The sequence below is a fragment of the Ranitomeya imitator genome, chromosome 1 (assembly GCF_032444005.1).
Source record: "Ranitomeya imitator isolate aRanImi1 chromosome 1, aRanImi1.pri, whole genome shotgun sequence".
Classification (NCBI taxonomy): domain Eukaryota; kingdom Metazoa; phylum Chordata; class Amphibia; order Anura; family Dendrobatidae; genus Ranitomeya; species Ranitomeya imitator.
In genome coordinates, this window is record NC_091282.1 from 405,258,090 (window position 1) to 405,271,246 (window position 13,157).

The following is a 13,157-nucleotide window of genomic DNA, read 5'->3' on the forward strand; positions in this document are numbered from 1 at the left end:
TCGGCACTCTGCTTCTCTGCCCTGTGTAAGCACAGCGGATGGAAAGCACAGCGGTGACGTCACTGCTCTGCTTTCCGGCCGCTGTGCTTACACAGGGCAGAGAAGCAGAGCGCCGAGGGACAGACAGCGGAAGGTAAGTATGAAGTGTTTTTTGTTTTTTTTTTTTTACTTTTACGCTGGTAACCAGGGTAAACATCGGGTTACTAAGCGCGGCCCTGCGCTTAGTAACCCGATGTTTACCCTGGTTACCGGCATAGTTGGTCGCTGGAGAGCTGTCTGCGTGACAGCTCTCCAGCGACCAAACAGCAACGCTGCAGCGATCCGGATCGTTGTCGGTATCGCTGCAGCGTCGCTTAGTGTGACGGTACCTTAAGAGTCTTAGAAGTTTGAAAGGTGAGAAAAGGTCGGATTCTGGAGATGTTTTTAAGATGCAGGTGACAGGAGCGAGTGAGTGATCGGATATAGGGAGTAAAGGAAAGTTCGGTGTCGAATAAGACCCCAAGACAGCGGGCATGCTGTTTGGGAGTTATGGTTGAATCGTCCAGGGTAATTTTGATGTTGGGTAGAGTGAGTTTAGTAAAAGGGAGAAACACAAGAAGTTCCGTTTTGGAGAGATTTAGTTTCAGATAGAGGGAGGACATGATGTTAGAGACAGCAGACAGACAATCCTTGGTATTTTGAATTAGGGTAGGGGTGATGTCGGGGGAAGAAGTGTATAATTGGGTGTCGTCAGCATAGAGATGGTACTGGAACGCAAATCTGCTGATTGTTTATCCAATAGGGGCAGTGTATAAAGAGAAGAGGAGGGGACCCAGGACTGAGCCCTGCGGAACCCCGATAGTAAGGGGACGAGGAGAGGAAGAGGAGCCGGCAAAAGATACAGTGAAGGAGCGATCAGAGAGGTTGGAGGAGAACCAGGAGAGGGCTGTGTACTTGAGGCCTATGGAGCGGAGCATGGTGAGAAGGAGCTGGTGATCCACAGTATCAAATGCGGCAGATAGATCCAGGAGAATCAGCAGAGAGCAATGACCTTTAGATTTAGCTGTTATTAGGTCATTATAGACTTTAGTGAGGGCAGTTTCAGTGGAGTGCAAAGAGCGGAAACCAGATTGTAAGGGGTCAAGAAGAGAGTTATCCGAGAGATAGCGGATTAGACGGGAGTGGACCAAGCATTCCAGAAGTTTAGAGATGAAGGAAAAGTTAGAGACAGGTCTGTAGCTAGCCGTGCAGTTCTGGTCCAGGGATGGCTTTTTAAGTAAAGGGGTAATGATGGCATGTTTAAATGAGGAGGGAAAGATGCCTGAGGAAAGAGAGAGGTTAAATATTTTAGTCAGGTGAGTGGTGACCACTGGTGACAGAGACTGCAGGAGAGGTGAAGGAATGGGGTCACTACTGCAGGTTGTAGGCCGGGCAAAAGCGAGGAGCTTGGAAACTTCTTCTTCTGAAACAGGCTCAAAGATGTCTAATGAGCTTGAGGTGCGGCAGGGAAGGGGATCCAGGCACTGAGGAGATTGGGCTGGGATATCCTGATGGATGTGGTTGATTTTTTCTAGGAAATAAGTGGCCAGATCCTCACCACTGAGATTGGAGATGGGGGCCTGTACTTTAGGTTTCAGGAGGGAGTTTAAGGTTTCAAACAGTCATTTTGGGTTGTTGGAGAGTGAGGTGATGAGGGTGGTGAAGTAGGATTGTTTGGCCAGAGAAAGGGCAGAGTTATAGGTTTTGAGCATGAACTTATAGTGGATGAAGTCTTCTGCTAAGAGAGATTTTCTCCACTGCCGCTCTGCACACCTTGAGCAACGCTGAAGAAAGCGTGTTTGCATAGTGTGCCAGGGCTGCCGTTGTCTGTGTTGGGTCTTTCTGCGTGTAGAAGGTGCTGCTTCATCCAGGGCATTCTTAAGTGTAATATTGAAGTGTGACAATGCTAAGTCTGGACAGGAGAGTGAGGAGATGGGGGCTAAAGATGTGTGGAAGTTGTCCATAAGCTGCTGGGTATTAATGGTACGTGTATTCCGATAAGTGTGGTATGTGGGGGTGTCCCGGGTGAGGAGACAATTCTTGACAGAGAATGAAAGAAGGTTGTGGTCCAAGAGCGGGAGAGTGAAGTTAGTAAAGTCGTGCAGTGATCCGGGACGGGAGAAAACCAGGTCTAGAGTATTCCCATCCTCATGCGTAGGAGAATTAGTAAACTGTGAGAGGTTGAATGAAGAAGTTAGAGAGAGAAGATGAGAGGCAGATTGGGAGAGGGGATCATTGATGGGGATGTTAAAGTCTCCCATGATGAGGGTGGGGATGTCACAGGATAGAAAGTGAGTAAGCCAGGTGGCAAAGTGGTCTAGAAACAGGCAGGAGGAGCCTGGAGGGCGATAAACAACCGCCACCCGCAAATGGAAGGGCTTATAGAGTCTCACGGCGTGGACTTCAAAGGAAAGAAAAGTAAGTGAGGGAACCGGGGGGATGACCTGGAAAGCACATTGTGATGAAAGGAGCAAACCAACACCTCCACCCTGTCTGTTCTCAGGTCTGGTGGTATGTGAAAATTTCAGCCCACCAAACGAGAGAGCGGCAGCGGCGGTGGTGTCTGAGTGCTGGATCCAGGTTTCTGTAATAGCCAGAAGGTTAAGGGAATTAGAGAGGAAAAGATCGTGAATGTAAGTTAGCTTGTTACACACAGACCGTGCATTCCAGAGAGCACAGTGGAAAGCAGTAGGAGAAGGCATACACTGAATGTTAATAAGATTAGCAGGGTTTCTATATGTAGCTGGAGGAGAGTAATGTATGCTGGTGGAGGGAGGTCCAGGGTTTGGGGAGATGTCACCTGCAACTAGTAGAAGGAGAAAAAAACAGAAAGAGCAGGGGGTGGGATGATTTGTATGAACGTTTTGAGTGCTGCATGGTGGTAGTGTCTGGTTTGGAGTGGGTAAGAAATGTCAGTAGAGCCTCAGAGTTATACATGGGAGAGGGGAGAAGGGAGGGGTGGATATAGAGGGAGTGCCCAGAATGTGTTAAAGGGTGGGCGAGTTGTGAGAAAGCAGAAGTAAAAACAAATAAGAAGCAGATTGATATGATCAATGCATAATGTAGTACGACTGACCAAGAAGCATGATTGTTTGAAAAATTTATACACCTTACCTGTCTCCTGCCCTGTCCAAATGCCATTGTCTAACTGCAAAGCACTTTAAACTGTCGCACTTAAAATCTGTTGCACACGTGAACCCGCACGCGTGCTATCCCAGCCAGACTAAATATATATGATTTTTATTTTTATATAGATTATTATTATTACATTATTTATGCCCATTTATTATATCCACCTCAGTTTCGAAGCACGGAACCAATAACTTTTTGGGTAGTTGATTTATTCTTTTTGAATGATTTCTTTTTCTTGTTATGTATATCTTTTGTTTTTGGGGATTTTCTTTAATGTATATAATAATTAAATATTAGCTGTTTTAAGGGGATAGTTTCTTTGGTAAGCCGAATATGCTGTTGATTCCCTGTATTTACAGTAACTTATGCTTAGGTACAGTGTCGGACTGGGGTGCTAGGGGTCCACCAGTAACATTGACTGTGGGGGCCCATTTTTCACCTGCATGCAAATATTACACTACCCTCGTTCACAAATTTACCTATATCTCTATATAATAATACACTGGGTATTTTGGTTAATGAATGATGAGATGCTGCTTTTTCTGTACAGAGTGAATCAAGTGAATTATGCCAAGTACTGCCCATACAGTGGGGTTGGGGCCCCAGATCTGCACAGGGGCCCACGGGGGGATTCCCCTGTTACCCTGTGGGCCAGTCCGAGCCTGCTTAGGTAGCAATGCTGGATGTCGCTTGCACAGTGGTTTGCACTCAGCTTTGCTAGGCCTAGACTTCTAGCAGATATACTTATTTATTTTGCTTTGCCAGAATGTGAGGCATACATATGTATGTCCGCCTTTACTTTTTCCTCAAAACTTTTTAAGGACTTCCATTTCTTTTTTTTTTTTTAAAAAAACCTTCATTATCAAAAAGGCAAATATAGAATTAGCAATGTCTGTCAAAGTAGAGCAGTTTTTCTCTCAAACCTGGTCAACTCATTCCACTTATTCCTTGAGTCAGCGCCGCAGTATTAGTAATGATGGGCAGCAGCTAAATGTAAAGGTCTGTTTACAGTGCCCGATGTCCATCGTCAAATGTCTGACTGCCTGAAACATGTTTGCTAGTCGGTTCTCACAGGCTGACCCTGATTCAGAGGCGCACTGACCGATGGGTAATAGATTGTCCAGTGCACATAGGCTGACATTGTTCTCGGTAGCACAGTTCCTTATTACAAAGTACAATGTGCTGCTGAGAATGACGATCCTTCGTGCAAACAAACAGATCAGTGCCATCTGCTGAGCGATGATTATCAGATTCGTAGGAACATGATTATTTTGCAGCGTAAATGAACCTTAAGATAGATAAGTGACCATTTCTTATTCAGCAAATATATGAAAAGTTACAATTTCTAGTATATCTTCTGTATTAATTCCTGTTTTCGCACTCATATTTTTTTGCCAAAATCGGAGGGAAAATAAAGAAAATACATGTCTGTTGTTTACACTTTTTTATGAACACAAAGGACCACTAAAATACATTTTAATTCTTTTTAATAATTTTTTACCTGCTTTTTATTTATATATTTTTCGTTTATTTCACATATTGTGCTCCATAAAAGACCTTTGGGGGGCATTTCAACATTTTTTTTATCCTGAGTTCCCCTGTTACTGTGGCTGCTGTATATTAGCCCAAGATACAGTAGAAATGCAGCCTCCTGGCGTCATTGAAGAGCTGTCTGGCTGTCTCTTAGGACCCAACAGCTCTTTTGCCTTGCGCAGGCATGTGCAACGGAGGACATAGAATGAACTTCAATCCAATATTGCAGCCAGCGGGTAAGGAAAGGGGGAATCAAACAACCCATATGACTGAAAACCGGTCCCGCCAAATTCAGGTGACAGGTTCCCTTTAAAGTCTATGGGGGTCTACAAATAGTTACTGAACAATAGCATGAAATGTTGCACAAAATTAATAACCTAACTTAACATACCTCACGAGACGCGTTCCTCCTATATTGTGAATATGTGATAAATACTGTAAAATATATGGACCAGCTTGATAACTGAGTTTTGTGCAGCACAGTAGCTAATTATATAGGGATGCAATTTTAAAGTCACTGAACTCTTTTTTTTACTGATGTGTATTTCCAACATCCCAGGTTTTTTTGGGATTTTGAGCTAATTCCTGGACGCCGAGCAGGTACTTACAGAAAACATTGATGTACAGATGAGTCAAACCTTCAGTTCTGTCATTTTCACTCTGTCACCTTGCGCTAGATCACGTACTTTCTTAAAATGTGTTACACTAAATGTCTCCAGCATGCAAGTTTGACAACAAAGATAAAGAGGATTACACAGTCTAGACAGCGGGTACAGCCAAAGTCTTTTGGGCATAAGTGATCATTGTCTTATCTGTGTCACTTCACTACAAAGGAAAATGCAGAATCCTTAACCCCTTTACCCCCAAGGGTGGTTTGCACGTTAATGACCAGGCCAATTTTTACAATTCTGACCACTGTCCCTTTATGAGGTTATAACTCCGAAACGCTTCAACGGATCCTGGTGATTCTGACATTGTTTTCTCGTGACATATTGTACTTCATGATAGTGGTAAAATTTCTTTGATAGTACCTGCGTTTATTTGTGAAAAAAACGGAAATTTGGCGAAAATTTTGAAAATTTCGCAATTTTCAAACTTTGAATTTTTATGCAATTAAATCACAGAGATATGTCACACAAAATACTTAATAAGTAACATTTCCCACATGTCTCCTTTACATCAGCATAATTTTGGAACCAATTTTTTTTTTTGTTAGGGAGTTATAAGGGTTAAAAGTTGACCAGCAATTTCTCATTTTTACAACACCATTTTTTTTTAGGGACCACGTCTCATTTGAAGTCATTTTGAGGGGTCTATATGATAGAAAATGCCCAAGTGTGACACCATTCTAAGAACTGCACCCCTCAAGGTGCTCAAAACCACATTCAAGAAGTTTATTAACCCTTCAGGTGTTTAATAGGAATTTTTGGAATGTTTAAATAAAAATGAACATTTAACTTTTTTACACAAAAAATTTACTTCAGCTCCAATTTGTTTTATTTTACCAAGGGTAACAGGAGAAATTGGACCCAAAAAGTTGTTGTCCAATTTGTCCTGAGTACGCTGATACCCCATATGTGGCAGTAAACCACTGTTTGGGCGCATGGGAGAGCTCGGAAGGGAAGGAGCGCTATTTGACTTTTCAATGCAAAATTGACAGGAATTGAGATGGGACGCCATGTTGCGTTTGGAGAGCCACTGATGTGCCTAAACATTGAAACCCCCCACAAGTGACACCATTTTGGAAAGTAGACCCCCTAAGGAACTTATCTGGATGTGTGGTGAGCACTTTGACCCACCAAGTGCTTCACAGAAGTTTATAATGCAGAACCGTAAAAATAAAAAATCATATTTTTTCACAAAAATTATATTTTTGCCCCCAATTTTTTATTTTTCCAAGGGTAAGAGAAGAAATTGGACCTCAAAAGTTGTTGTCCAATTTGTCCTGAGTACGCTGATACCCCATATGTGGCAGTAAACCACTGTTTGGGCGCATGGGAGAGCTCGGAAGGGAAGGAGCGCAGTTTGACTTTTCAATGCAAAATTGACAGAAATTGAGATGGGACGCCATGTTGCGTTTGGAGAGCCACTGATGTGCCTAAACATTGAAACCCCCCACAAGTGACACCATTTTGGAAAGTAGACCCCCTAAGGAACTTATCTAGAGGTGTGGTGAGCACTTTGACCCACCAAGTGCTTCACAGAAGTTTATAATGCAGAACCGTAAAAATAAAAAATCATATTTTTTCACAAAAATTATATTTTTGCCCCCAATTTTTTATTTTTCCAAGGGTAAGAGAAGAAATTGGACCTCAAAAGTTGTTGTCCAATTTGTCCCGAGTACGCTGATACCCCATATGTGGCAGTAAACCACTGTTTGGGCGCATGGGAGAGCTCGGAAGGGAAGGAGCGCCGTTTGACTTTTCAATGCAAAATTGACAGGAATTGAGATGGGACGCCATGTTGCGTTTGGAGAGCCACTGATGTGCCTAAACATTGAAACCCCCCACAAGTGACACCATTTTGGAAAGTAGACCCCCTAAGGAACTTATCTGGATGTGTGGTGAGCACTTTGACCCACCAAGGGCTTCACAGAAGTTTATAATGCAGAGCCATAAAAATAAAACAAAATTTTTTTCCCACAAAAATTATTTTTTAGCCCCCAGTTTTGTATTTTCCCTAGGGTAACAGGAGAAATTGGACCCCAAAAGTTGTTGTCCAATTTGTCCTGAGTACGCTGATACCCCATATGTGGGGGGGAACCACCGTTTGGGCGCATGGGAGGGTTCGGAAGGGAAGGAGCGCCATTTGGAATGCAGACTTAGATGGAATGGTCTGCAGGCGTCACATTGCGTTTGCAGAGCCCCTAATGTACCTAAACAGTAGAAACTCCCCACAAGTGACACCATTTTGGAAAGTAGACCCCCTAAGGAACTCATCTTGATGTGTTGTGAGAGCTTTGAACCCCCAAGTATTTCACTACAGTTTATAACGCAGAGCCATGCAAATAAAAAATATTTTTTTTTCCACAAAAATTATATTTTAGCCCCCAGTTTTGTATTTTTCCAAGGTTAGCAGGAGAAATTGGACCCTAAATGTTGTTGTCCAATTTGTCCTGAGTACGCTGATACCCGATATGTGGGGGGGAACCACCGTTTGGGCGCATGGGAGGGCTCGGAAGGGAAGGAGCATCATTTGGAATGCAGACTTAGATGGATTGGTCTGCAGGCGTCACATTGCGTTTGCAGAGCCCCTAATGTACCTAAACAGTAGAAACCCCCCACAAATGACCCCATATTGGAAACTAGACCCCTCAATGAACTTATCTAGATGTGTTGTGAGACCTTTGAACCCCCAAGTGTTTCACTACAGTTTATAACGCAGAGCCGTGAAAATAAAAAATCTTTTTGTTTTCCCACAAAAATTATTTTTTAGCCCCCAGTTTTGTATTTTCCCAAGGGTAACAGGAGAAATTGGTCCACAAAAGTTGTTGTCCAATTTGTCCTGAGTACGCTGATACCCCATATGTTGGGGTAAACCCCTGTTTGGGCACACAGGAGAGCTCGGAAGGGAAGGAGCACTGTTTTACTTTTTCAACGCAGAATTGGCTGGAATTGAGATCGGACGCCATGTCGTGTTTGGAGAGCCCCTGATGTGCCGAAACAGTGGAAACCCCCCAATTATAACTGAAACCCTAATCTAAACACACCCCTAACCCTAATTCCAACGGTAACCCTAACCACACCTCTAACCCTGACACACCCCTAACCCTAATCCCAACCCTATTCCCAACTGTAAATGTAATCTAAACCCTAACCCTAACTTTAGCCCCAACCCTAACTGTAGCCCCAACCCTAACCCTAACCCTAGCCCTAACCCTAGCCCTAACCCTAGCCCTAACCCTAACCCTAGCCCTAACCCTAGCCCTAACCCTAGCCCTAACCCTAGCCCTAACCCTAACCCTAACCCTAGCCCTAACCCTAGCCCTAACCCTAGCCCTAACCCTAACCCTAGCCCTAGCCCTAACCCTAGCCCTAACCCTAGCCCTAGCCCTAACCCTAGCCCTAACCCTAGCCCTAACCCTAGCCCTAGCCCTAACCCTAGCCCTAACCCTAGCCCTAATGGGAAAATGGAAATAAATACATTTTTTTTTATTTTTCCCTAACTAAGGGGGTGATGAAGGGGGGTTTGATTTACTTTTATAGCGAGTTTTTTAGCGGATTTTTATGATTGGCAGCCGTCACACACTGAAAGACCCTTTTTATTGCAAAAAATATTTTTTGCAATACCACATTTTGAGAGCTATAATTTTTCCATATTTTGGTCCACAGAGTCATGTGAGGTCTTGTTTTTTGCGGGACGAGTTGACGTTTTTATTGAAAACATTTTTGGGCACGTGACATTTTTTTATCGCTTTTTATTCCGATTTTTGTGAGGAAGAATGACCAAAAGCCAGCTATTCATGAATTTCTATTGGGGGAGGCGTTTATACCGTTCCGCGTTTGGTAAAATTGATAAATCAGTTTTATTCTTCGGGTCAGTACGATTACAGCGATACCTCATTTATATCATTTTTTTATGGTTTGGCGCTTTTATACGATAAAAACTATTTTACAGAAAAAATAATTATTTTTGCATTGCTTTATTCTCAGGACTATAACTTTTTTATTTTTTTGCTGATGATGCTGTATGGCGGCTCTTTTTTTGCGGGACAATATGACGCTTTCAGCGGTACCATGGTTATTTATATCTGTCCTTTTGATCGCGTGTTATTCCACTTTTTGTTCGGCGGTATGATAATAAAGCGTTGTTTTTTGCCTCGTTTTTTTTTTTTTTTCTTACGGTGTTTACTGAAGGGGTTAACTAGTGGGACAGTTTTATAGGTCGGGTCGTTATGGACGCGGCGATACTAAATATGTGTACTTTTATTGTTTTTTTTTTTTTTTTTTAGATGAAGAAATGTATTTATGGGAATAATATTTTTTTTTTTTTTTCATTATTTTGGAATATTTTTTTTTTTTTTTTTACACATTTGGAAAATTTTTTTTTTACTTTTTTACTTTGTCCCAGGGGGGGACATCACAGATCAGTGATCTGACAGTTTGCACAGCACTCTGTCAGATCACTGATCTGACATGCAGCGCTGCAGCCTTCACAGTGCCTGCTCTGAGCAGGCTCTGTGAAGCCACCTCCCTCCCTGCAGGACCCGGATCCGCGGCCATCTTGGATCCGGGGCTCGAGCAGGGAGGGAGGTGAGGAGACCCTCGCAGCAACGCGATCACATCGCGTTGCTGCGGGGGGCTCAGGGAAGCCCGCAGGGAGCCCCCTCCCTGCGCGGTGCTTCCCTGCACCGCCGGCACATCGCGATCATCTTTGATCGCGGTGTGCCAGGGGTTAATGTGCCGGGGGCGGTCCGTGACCGCTCCTGGCACATAGTGCCGGATGTCAGCTGCGATAAGCAGCTGACACCCGGCCGCGATCGGCCGCGCTCCCCCCGTGAGCGCGGCCGTTCGGCTATGACGTACTATCCCGTCCAGGGTCAGATAAGCCCAGGGCACCTCGACGGGATAGTACGTCTAAGGTCACAGAGGGGTTAAGGTACCTTCACACATAACGATATTGTTAACGATATCGTTGCTATTTGTGACGTAGCAACGATATCGTTAATGAAATCGTTCTGTGTGACAGCGACCAACGATCAGGCCCCTGCTGGGAGATCGTTGGTCGCTGAATAAAGTCCAGAACTTTATTTCGTCGCTGGACTCCCTGGAGACATCGCTGGATCGGCGTGTGTGACACCGATCCAGCGATGTCTTCACTGGTAACCAGGGTAAACATCGGGTAACTAAGCGCAGGGCCGCGCTTAGTAACCCGATGTTTACCCTGGTTACCATGCTAAAAGAAAAAAAAAAACAAACACTAGATACTTACCTAACGCTGTCTGTCCTCCAGCGCTGCGCTCTGCACTCCTCCTGTACTGGCTGTGAGCCGGAAAGCAGAGCGGTGACGTCACCGCTCTGCTTTCCGGCTCCCAGACAGTACAGGAGGAGAGCAGAGAAGCAGAGCGCAGCGCTGGAGGACAGACGGCTGTAGGTAAGTATCTAGTGTTTTTTTTTTTTAACTTTTAGCATGGTATCCAGGGTAAACATCGGGTTACTAAGCGCGGCCCTGCGCTTAGTTACCCGATGTTTACCCTGGTTACCGGCATCGTTGGTGGCTGGAGAGCTGTCTGTGTGACAGCTCTCCAGCGACCAAACAGCGACGCTGCAGCGATCCGGATCGTTGTCGGTATCGCTGCAGCGTCGCTTAATGTGAAGGGGCCTTTAGAGCCTATATACTATGCAAACCAATCCAGAAAAGTGAATGATTTTAGTGATATAATACAAGTCAGTTACACATTTAGGAATGTTTAAGGCTTAATTTTACATATGGAAAGCACAGGTAAGTAGGAGTTTTTGCACAATGCTGTATGTATACAGTGCAGTGATGATGCAGGCACAGCTTCAGCTCCCGTATGAGTAGGCTGAATGTAACAACTGATATCCTTCAGTAAATGCTGACATTAAGGGCAAGCCCTTATAGGGGTTTCCACTACTTGGACAACCTTTTCTCATTATTCATGTTTGGCTCTGTTAAAAAATGCAACTATACTCACCTCCAATGCTGGTGCCGTTCCAGTGGTGTCCGAAGCTCACGTGAGGTTGTTATGTTACGCGAGCCCTTCACCCAATCAACGTCGGCTTCATTGTCTCCACCTTCAGATACATTGAGCATGAACAGGAAGTCAGGCCTGCAGCTGCTCTCTGACGTGTTCTTGATATTTGTCTGAAGACAAATTACGCCGATGCATTTTGGGTGAAGGGCTCCTGTGACATAACAACCTCACATGAGCCCTGGGAAAGCAAGTGCCGACACTGCTGGAACAGGAGTTGTAAGTTTCGCCCCCAGCATTTCGCCCCCATCATTTCGCCTCCAGCAGTTCGCCCCCAGGTACACTTCGCCTCCGAACATTTCGCCCCCAGCATTTCGCCCCCAGGTTGTTTTGCCCCCGCACATTTCGCCCCCGCAAATTTCGCCCCCAGCAGTTCGCCCCCGGATGTTTCGCCCCCGGATGTTTCGACCCCAGCAGTTTGCCCTGGATGTTTCACCCCCGGATGTTTCGCCCCCAGCAGTTTGCCCCCGCACATTTCGCCCCCGGATGTTTCGCACCCAGCAGTTTGCCCTGGAAGTTTCGCCCCCGGATATTTCACACCAAGCAGTTTGCCCCCAGATGTTTCGCCCCCAGCAGTTCGCCCCTGGATGTTTCGCCCCCAGCAGTTCACCCCGCACATTTCACCCCCGAATGTTTCGCCCCACCAGTTCACCCTCGGATGTTTCGCACTCAGCAGTTTGCCCCCGGATGTTTCACCCCCAGCAGTTTGCCCCCGGATGTTTTGCCCCCAGTGATTCGCCCCCAGCAGTTTGCACCCAGCAGTTTGCATGCAGCAGTTCGCCCCCAGCAATTCGCCCCTGGGTACATTTCGCCCCCGAATATTTCGTCCCCAGCATTTGGCCCCCAGGATGTTTCGCCTCCGCACATTTCACCCCCGCACATTTTGCCCCCAGCAGTTCACCCCAAGCAGTTCACCCCCAGCAGTTCGCCCCCAGCAGTTCACCCCTGGATACATTTCGCCCCCGCACATTTTGTCCCCATAAGTTCACCCCCAGCAGTTCGCCCCTGGGTACATTTCGCCCCCGAACATTTCGTCCCCAGCATTTGGCCCCCAGGATGTTTCGCCTCCACACATTTCACCCCCACACATTTCACCCCCAGCAGTTCACCCCAAGCAGTTCACCCCCAGCAGTTCGCCCCCAGCAGTTCACCCCTGGATGCATTTCGCCCCCGCACATTTTGCCCCCAGCAGTTCGCCCCGCACGTTTCATTTCCAGCATTTGGCCTCCGGATGCTTTGCCCTCAGCAGTTCACCCCCGGATCTTTGTACCCTTGTAGTTCATGAATTCCTGTCAGTCATCAATGTTTCGCCCCCAGCAATTCACCCCCGGCAGTTCGCCCCCAGATGTTTGTACAATTGTGGTTCTTGAATTCCTGTCCGTCATCAATGTTTCGCGCCCAGATGATTGTACCCTTGTGGTTCATGAATTCCTGTCCATCAATTTTTCGCCCCCGGCAGTTCACCCCCGGGTGTTTGTACCCTTGTGATTCATGAATTCACGTCCATCATCAATGTTTTGCCCCCAGCAATTCGCCCCAGTAGTTCGCCCCTGGATGTTTGTACCCTTGTGGTTCATGAATTCCTGTCCGTCATCAATGTTTCGCCCCCAGCAGAACGCCCCTGGAAGTTCATCCCCAGATGTTTGTCCCCTTGTGGTTCTTGAATTTGTGTCCGTCATCAATGTTTCACCCCCTAGATATTTGTACCCTTGTGGTTCATGAATTCCTGTCTATCATCAATTGTTCAAATCCAGCAGTTTGC